This window comes from Tupaia chinensis, unplaced genomic scaffold (genome assembly GCF_000334495.1).
Source record: "Tupaia chinensis unplaced genomic scaffold, TupChi_1.0 Scaffold000207_1, whole genome shotgun sequence".
Taxonomy (NCBI): domain Eukaryota; kingdom Metazoa; phylum Chordata; class Mammalia; order Scandentia; family Tupaiidae; genus Tupaia; species Tupaia belangeri.
Genome location: NW_006159682.1, coordinates 308,184 through 316,615, shown reverse-complemented (window position 1 = coordinate 316,615; position 8,432 = coordinate 308,184). Strand labels below are relative to the sequence as shown.

Sequence of the window (8,432 nt, the reverse complement as noted above, 5' to 3'; positions counted from 1 at the left end):
ACTACAGATTGGTTTAGCCTTTTTGAAGACATCAGACAAATTGGCTATATAAATATACCTTATTTCACTCAGCAAGATTACGAGAAGAATTTATGCCATGTAACAGTTCCTTCCTTTTCCTGGCTGAGCAGTTATTTCATTGTATGAAAATAACATTTACTTGTAGGACATTTAGACTGTTCTCAATTGGGCTATTCTGAATGAAACTGTATGAACATTTGTGGTCAAGTATTTTTATAAGCATATACTTTCATTTCTTTTGATTAAATATCTAAAAGTTGACTGCCAGGTCATGCAGTAAATACCTGTTTAACTTCATGAGAAATTGCTCACGAACAATTTTCTAAATTTGCTGTACCATTTTATATTCCCATCATCAGTGTAAAAGTTCAACATTCCTGCCATCATTTAGTATTATCAGTTTAAAAACCTAGGATATTTTAATCGGTGTATAGCAGTATTCCACTGTAGTTTTTAATTTGCATTTCCCTGATGATTAGGTATTGACCATCTTCTCACGTGCTGATTGGCCATTTCCGTATCTTTTTCTGTGAAGTGTTTTATTAAACTCTTTGTTCATTTTTTTAGATTGGATTGTTTCTATTATACATTTGATAGGACTGATGAAGCAATATTGTACATTATTATTAATTCAAGTCCATAGTTTACATTAGTGTTCAGTCTTTGTGTTGTATGTTCTGTAGGGTTTTTGACAAATGTATACAGTATTCTAGAATAATCATACATAATAAAATCACACTTAAAAATCTCCTGTGCTCCCCCGTTCATCCCTCCTTCTGGCGACCACTGGCAATGAACCTCTGGCAATCGCTGATCTTTTTACTATCTCTACAATTTTACCTTTTCCAGGATATAGCTGGAATCATACAGTAGACAGGCTGTACTTAGCCTTTTCAGGCTAGCATCTTCCCAGCATGCCTTTTTGAGGCCTGACAGTTTCCAAGTTGTGGCGATTATAAATAAACCTGCTCTAAACATCCATGCGCAGGTTATGTGTGAATGAAAGTTTTCAACCCACTTGGGTAAATATCAAGGCACATGATTCCTGGATCATATGGTAAGAATATGCTTAGTTTTATAAGAAACTGCCAAACTGTCTTACAAAATGGCTGTACCATTTTGTATTCCTACAAGTAATGAAATGAGAGTTCCTGTTGTTCTGTATCCATGTCAACGTTTGGTGTTGTCAATGTTTTGAATTTTGGCCATTCTAATAGATGGTGGTAAGTCACTGTGGTTTTAATTTACAACTTTCTAATGTTGGGCATCTTCTAATAGGTTTATTACATTTATGGCATCTTTTCATATGTTTATTTACCACTTGTGCATTTTCTTTGATGAGATGTCTGCTCAGATCTTTTACCTATTTTTTTTTAACAGATGATAATCAATTTATTAAAATAGTTGACTTAGGCATCTGCAATGGTGACTTCAACCTCAACTCCTGGTTCGACATTGATGGAAGTAATCTGTTTAGCAATCTCAGAAGGACTGTGCAAATCAATGAGTCGCTTGTGGATTCTCATCTGGAAACGATCCCAAGTCTTAGAACCTTCACCACAAGGTGTTTTTCTTGTAGTGATCCTCAATGTCTTGGTTGGCATCCGAACTGGTCCTTTCACCTTGAGATTCTTTTCCTTTGCACCTCTGATTAAGTCAGCACACACTTTCTCCAGGGACTTTATGTTGCGGCTGGTTAAAGTAATTCTAATTCAGTGAATGGCCACCTCTGGCTCCACAGGTGTTTTTCCAGTATCTTTAAAAGCCACGGCCGTGGCGCGGCTTCCTGACTGACTTGTTCCTCTGCGAGAGCGAACAGTGGTGAGTCAGGAGCAGAGCGGGCCACCAAAGCTCCGCACCACCTGCGTCCACTTCTTCTGCCCTTCTACCCATTTTTAAATTGGGTTGTTGTTTTCTTTATTTTTTATAATTATTAATTTATTTTTTATTTATTCATTTAATTTGACCAGAGAGAAAGAGAGAAAGAGAAAGAGAGAGAGAGAGAGATCAAGAAGGGAAAGTAAGAAAGCAAGCCTCCAGGTCTGGGACTCAAATCACAGTCAGTTATGTGGGAGTCCAGCACCTTAACCACCATGCCACCTGCCAGCCCTGGTTGTTTTCTTATGCTTGAGTTATAAGAATTCTTTGCATATTTTGGATACTAGTCCTTTATCAGATATGTGTTTTGCAAAAATGAGTAAGAAAGATTTCCTTTGCTTCTATGTTTTTTGGGAAGAGATTATAGAAAATAAAATTTATTCCTTCAATGTTTGGTAAACATTTTTTTAATTACCAGAGGATATGTGTGTTCACCACAAGAGAGAGAGAGAGAGACAGAGAGAGAGAGAGAGAGAGAGAGAGAGGAAGCATCCCTCAGTGGGGAATGGTCACGCCACAATCCTTTTCTTTCATTTCTCCCTCCTGTAAGAGGATGTGGGTATGCATACACATATGTCTGGCATGTTTTTCAAGCCACAGGGCCAGGACTCAAACTGCAGTCAGCCATGTGGGATGTGGCTCCCAAGGGACCACATTTAACCACTGGAATACAGGGCTGGCCCAAATGTTTGATATAATATGCCAGTGAACCTATCTGGGTCTAGCTTAGCAATTTCTGTTTTGAAGGGTTATTATATTGATTCAATTTCTTTATAGGAGTAATATTTAAACAGCAGATTCAGCTTTATTGAAGTCCAATTTAACAATTTTTCCCTGTCATGGTTATTAATGTCTTTTGTGTCCTATCATTAATAGAAAATGTGCCTATGACAATGACATAAAGATTTTATCTTAGGTTTCTGCTGAGAAATGTTATAGTTTTAACTTTTAAGTCTATGATTGATCCAAAATTAGTTTTCACATATGGAGTGAGATGGGGATGAAGTTCCTTTTTCCCCTGCATACATATCCAGTTGTTATGTCACCATTTGTTGAAAACACTCCTCTTCCTAGTCAATCACCTTGGTGTTTTTGTCGAAAATCAATTCACCAGGGGGCTGGGAGGTGGCATGGTGGTTAAGGGCACTGGACTCCTACATGGCTGAGCATGGTTTGAGTCCTGGACCTGGCGGCTTGCTTCCTCGCTTTCTCTCTCTCTGTCCCTCTCTGGTCAAAATATAATAAGTATAAATAAATAAATAAATAAATAAATAAATAAATAAATAAATAAAGTTTTAAAAAATCAATTCACCACATGAATGCAGGTCTGTTTCTGAACTCTCAATTTAGATATATTGATCTATATGCCTGTTCTCATTCTAAAACCACACTGTCTTCATAATGGAACTTTAAAGAAGTGTTAAAATCAAATAAAAATATACTGCATGTTTTTGGTTTTTTTTTGAAGTGGTTTTGACTATTACTGGATCTTTGCAATACCATATACATTTCAGAAAAAAGTTTTCAGTTTCTATCAAAATGCCTACTTGGATTTTTACTGAGATTACATTTCACCTATATGGGTCACTTAGGGGATAGCTGGTGTTTTAACAATACTAAGTCTTACAATCCATGCACATGGTGTCTCTCTCTGTTAATGTGACTACCTCTAATGTCTTCCTTTTTTTTTTTTTTTTCAAGCCACCAGGTCCAGAACTCAAACAACGGTTGGCTATGTGGGAGTCTAGCACCTTAACACCATGCCACCTGTTGGCCTCCACTTCTGGTTTCTGGTACACAGTGCTGCACATGTTATTCTTTCTAAACTTCATGCCTTACTGTTTTGTATTTAGGTGAAGTTTTTTTCTCTATCATTATCCAGTTGTGTGTGGCTAGTACACACAAATGTAATAGATTTGCTTGGAGTATGCATGTGACCTTGTTAAATTCACTTAGTTCAAGTAGCTTCTTTTAGTCATGCCTTAGGATTGTCTTCATATAGGGCTGTGATTCTTACAGAATACTTTCTGTTAACAAAATGCATCTTTAACTTTTAGTAGTCAAGTCTCAAATATTATAGCAACTCTTCTAAACAGAATAGTCGCACTGCTTCCAGCCCGTCTGTTGTGCTGCTGTCATACATCTCACTTGTACATGTTATATATATAACCTCCTGCTATTATTTTTGCTTTAAACAGTTATCATTTTTCATTTAAAGAAACTAACACATGAGAAAAAAAATTTCCATTTATTCACACCTTTACTATATCTGGCTCTCTTCATTACTTTATGTAGATCAGAGTTTCCATCTGGGTTCATTTTCTTTTAAGGAGTAGTGTAGTTTTCTGGTGAAAATTTTCTCAGTTTTGTTTGAAAATATCTTTATTTCACCTGTATTTCTGAATGATACTGGATATAAAAAGTTGCTTATTTTCCAGTTTTTGTTTCTGGAGTGGTTTTGACTATTCCTGAATCTTACAATTCATGCACATGGTATCTCTTTCTGTTAATTTGGCTACCTCTAATCTCTTCCTTTTCCACCAATTATGATGAACACTTTGTGTCTTTTCCGTCTTTGAATGATGCTAGGTATAGAAAGTCAGTACTTTGTTTTATTTTTAGGTTGTTATTGTTCATCTGAAATAACGAGCCATTTTTCTCTGATTGGCTTTAAAGTTTCTGTTTCAGCACGTTTATAATGATGTAACAGAGTACTCTGCTTTGCTTTACTTTGCTTGGGTTCACTAAACTTCTTGGTTCTGCTGATTGATACTTTTCTTCAAACTAGTAAACATTTATTTATTATTTTTATTTATTTATTTATTTTTACAGAGAGATTTTTGCTACAGGGCATGTGTGCTCACTGGGGAGACAGAGAGACAGAGAGACAGAAAGCAAGAAATCATCCCCTGGGGGGATGACCACATTGCAATCCCTTTTCCTCCATTCTTTTCTTGGGATCTTGGGTACACATGTCTGGTATGAGTTGTAAGCCGCCAGGTCCAGAACTCGGACTGTAGTCCATTACATGGGAGTCTAGCAACATACCCATTGTGTCATCTGCTGGTCCCTTAGCCATTATTATTATTTTTTTAAATTCTTTTCTGCTCTCCCTTCTTCTCTGATTTTGTGTGCTATGTGCATATTAGACCACTTGGCATTTTCCCTTCCGTGACCAAGACAGCTTTATGTTATATTTTTGGCCTTTTTTTCTCTCCTTCATTTTGGATACTTTGTATTACTATGTCTTCAAGCTCACTGCTCTCCCGCCTCTATCCTCTCCCCCCTCATGGTGTGAATCTACTGCCCATCTGATACATTTTTCATTTGAGATACTGTATTTTTCATCTCATCTAGTTCCATTTGGCTTTCTTTTTTGTAGTTATATCTCTTTTCTTATTATGTTCATGTTTTTCTTTAAGTCCTTAAACACATTTCTGATAGCTTTTAAAATATTTTTCTGTTAATTCTAACATCTCTGTCATTTCTGGACCATTTCTATTAGACCATTTTTCTCCTGGTTTTGGGTCACAGTTTCTTACCATTTCATGAGCCTAATAATATTTAGTTGCTGGAGAATATGAATACATTGTTGAGTGACTGAGTGGTGCTGTCTTCTTTGAAAACTACTGAATATCGTTTTGTCAGGTAGTTAATTTATTTGTATGTACCTCAACCCTTTTGAACTTCATTTTTAAAGTTTTGTCATGGCAGGTCTAGGGTAAACCCACTTCCAAGATAAGGCTTTTTTTTTTTTTTTTTTCTACTAAATGTCCCAGGTGTTCAAAAAGGTCAGTGCACTCTGACTGTAGAACTTGAACAACTTCCAATCCTGTGAGTTTTGCTCTGCTCATAGCCCCCTAAAAGCTGTTCTTTTTTCAGAAGCTATTCTCTGCCCCACCTGGTAGAGTGTTTCTCAACACACGAATAGTGTAGTATTCAGCCCAAGATTCAGAGAGCCTTCTACAGATTTCCTGAGCTCTCATTTTACATACCCTTCTCCACTCTGGTACTTTGTCCAGAAAGTCCTAGCTACCCTGTCTCATGGATCACTCATCTCTATTCTATCAATTTAATAAAATGCCCTAGCTTATTTTAGATACCCTCTACCTATACTTGGCTTGGTAAATGTCTCTAAGAAAAAGCTGGGATGAATGGTAGAGCGCTTTCATCTTGCCTGTTCCCTTCCCATGGAAACCACAGTTCCAACGCTCCTATTGTCTCCTGTACGAGTTGTTTAATACATTTGCTCATTTCCCAGTTGTTCACAGTGAGGTTAGTCCAGTGCCAGTTATTGCTGTCATGACTGAAAGAAGTCCTCTTTCTCACATCTTAAGACAATGTTCTTTTGTCTTCCAGTTCCAACATTACCTTTGAGAAATTTATGATTTACTGTATGTAATTTATATCTTCTCTCTGAAAGGTTTTAGAATCTTTTTTTATCTCTGATATTCCTGAATAACAGGATGACAAGCTTTGGTATGAATCATTTTCTTTTTTCACTTTTGGGGTATGCGTTGAACTATTTCTTTTTCTTTTCCTTTATTTATTTATTTTTGGGGGGGGGCGGGAGTGTCTATATGCTGAGAGAGACTAATAAGGAGTGAGAGGTGAAAGCACCTCCTTCACCACTCAACCTACCATCCCACTGATTCCCGCTTGATCAGCTGTGGTTTGAGTCCCAGACCCAGTGGCTTGAAAATCACGGGCATGTGTTTGTGTGTGTGTGTGCCCAAAATCCCAAGAGGAGAATAGAAGGGAGGAGATTGTGGTGTGGCCACATCCTTCTAGGGGATGATTTATTACATTCTTTCTCTGTGTCTCTTTATAGTGAACACACATCGCCTGTGGCAAAAATAAAAAAAAAAAAAAATGACTTTGAACATTTCTCCTAACTAACGAGGCTCCATCTCTGAGATACCAGCCACAGTTGAGGAAATAGTAACACAAAAGGCTGAAAAAATATGAAATGAAAGTCTGTGTATTACTTGGCTTGGAATTCTTATCCTCTCACTGTATCCAATCTGAGAGACTGGAGAAGTTTTCTCAGGGTAGACTGCATGGCCAGCAAGAAGAAGTCAGAATATGGGAATATAAGAAGAGACCCCCCTACAGGGCAAAAGCTGTCCTGCCTGCCATGTAATCATCCAATACCAGAAGATGCCAAAAGAGGGGAGCCTTACACTCAGGCCTCCCATAAGTGTTCTATAATTTTTTTCTTTTTAAAAAAGTTTATTTACTTATTTCTTCTATGAGTGAGAGAGAGAGAAAAACTATACCCTCAGCAGGGCCTTGACACCCCCAGGCTTATCTATCTCTGGATCATGGGCACAAATGTCTGGGAAGATTTCTGGATACAAACCTAGAACCATTTCAGTGGGTCAGCCCCACAGAGCATCATGTTTTACTGTACCGTCCGTACCCCATCCGTGTTTTAGAGCACTGACTGAACAGACACAAAGATCATCAGGACTCAGAGAGCAAAAGCAAACAGAAAAGGAGTATGCGGTGGGCCAGCCTGGTAGCATGATAGTTAAATACTGCATAGGAAGTCTGATCCCATGTGGATGACCATGGCTTGAATCCTGACCCTAGTGGCTTGAAAAACTACTGGGTCTGTGCCCAAAATCCTAATGGGAATCTACTACTCAACCTGCTGGTGCCAGTAATTTGTTTAAAAAAAATAAATAAAAGGAACTCAAGCACTTTACCTGGAAAAAAAGATAAACCCAATTAAAGGATGGGAAAATGAGCTGAATAAACAACTCTCTAAGGAAGACATATGAACAGCCCAAAAGCATATTTAGAAATGTTCAATATCCCTCATTATAAGGGAGATGCAGGTCAAAACCACAATAAGATACCATCTAATCCCAGTCAGAATGGCGAAGATTAAAAAAAAAAAATGATAAGGGCTGGAGGGGATGCAATGAAAGGGGAACACTCCTACACTGTTGGTGGGATTGTAAATTGGTCCAACCACTGTGGGTGGAAACAATGCAGAGGTTCCTCAAAGGCCTTCAAATAGAACTACGATATGAACCCGCAATTCCACTCCTGGGTATCTACCCAAAGGACAGGAGAGCACTCAGTCGGAAAAGCGCTTGCACATCTATATTCATTGCAGCCTTATTCACGATTGCTAAGACATGGAACCAGCCCAAATGTCCACAAACGGATGAATGGATTGGAAAAGTGTGGCACATGTACTCCATGGAATACTATTCAGCTATAAAAAACAACAAGGCCCTAGAATTTGATAGAAAGTGGATAAATATGGAAGATCTGTTGCCGAGTGAAGCAAGTCAGGCTATGAAAGAGACATTGTATGTCTCACCTTAACATATACCGACTGTTGGGAACCAGCAGTTAGTGTAATGGCTATGTCACTGGACTCCCACGTAGTCGATCGCGGTTCGCGTCCTGGACCCAGTGGCTTAAAACTCACGCCGGGCGCGTGTGCGTGCGTGCCCAAGATCCCGAGAGGAGAATGGAGGAGAAGGGATTGCGGCGTGACCATCCCCCCTGGGGGG

General features: G+C 38.4%; 1 protein-coding gene and 1 pseudogene across 5 annotated transcripts in view; both read right to left on the bottom strand.

Annotated features, from left to right (window-relative positions):
- Positions 1-8,432, bottom strand: part of NCOA1 (nuclear receptor coactivator 1) — a 206,888-nt gene that overhangs the window by 57,132 nt on the left and 141,324 nt on the right. The gene's annotated exons all lie outside the window — the stretch shown is intronic.
- On the bottom strand, positions 1,431-1,847 carry LOC106734737 (40S ribosomal protein S20 pseudogene; annotated as a pseudogene).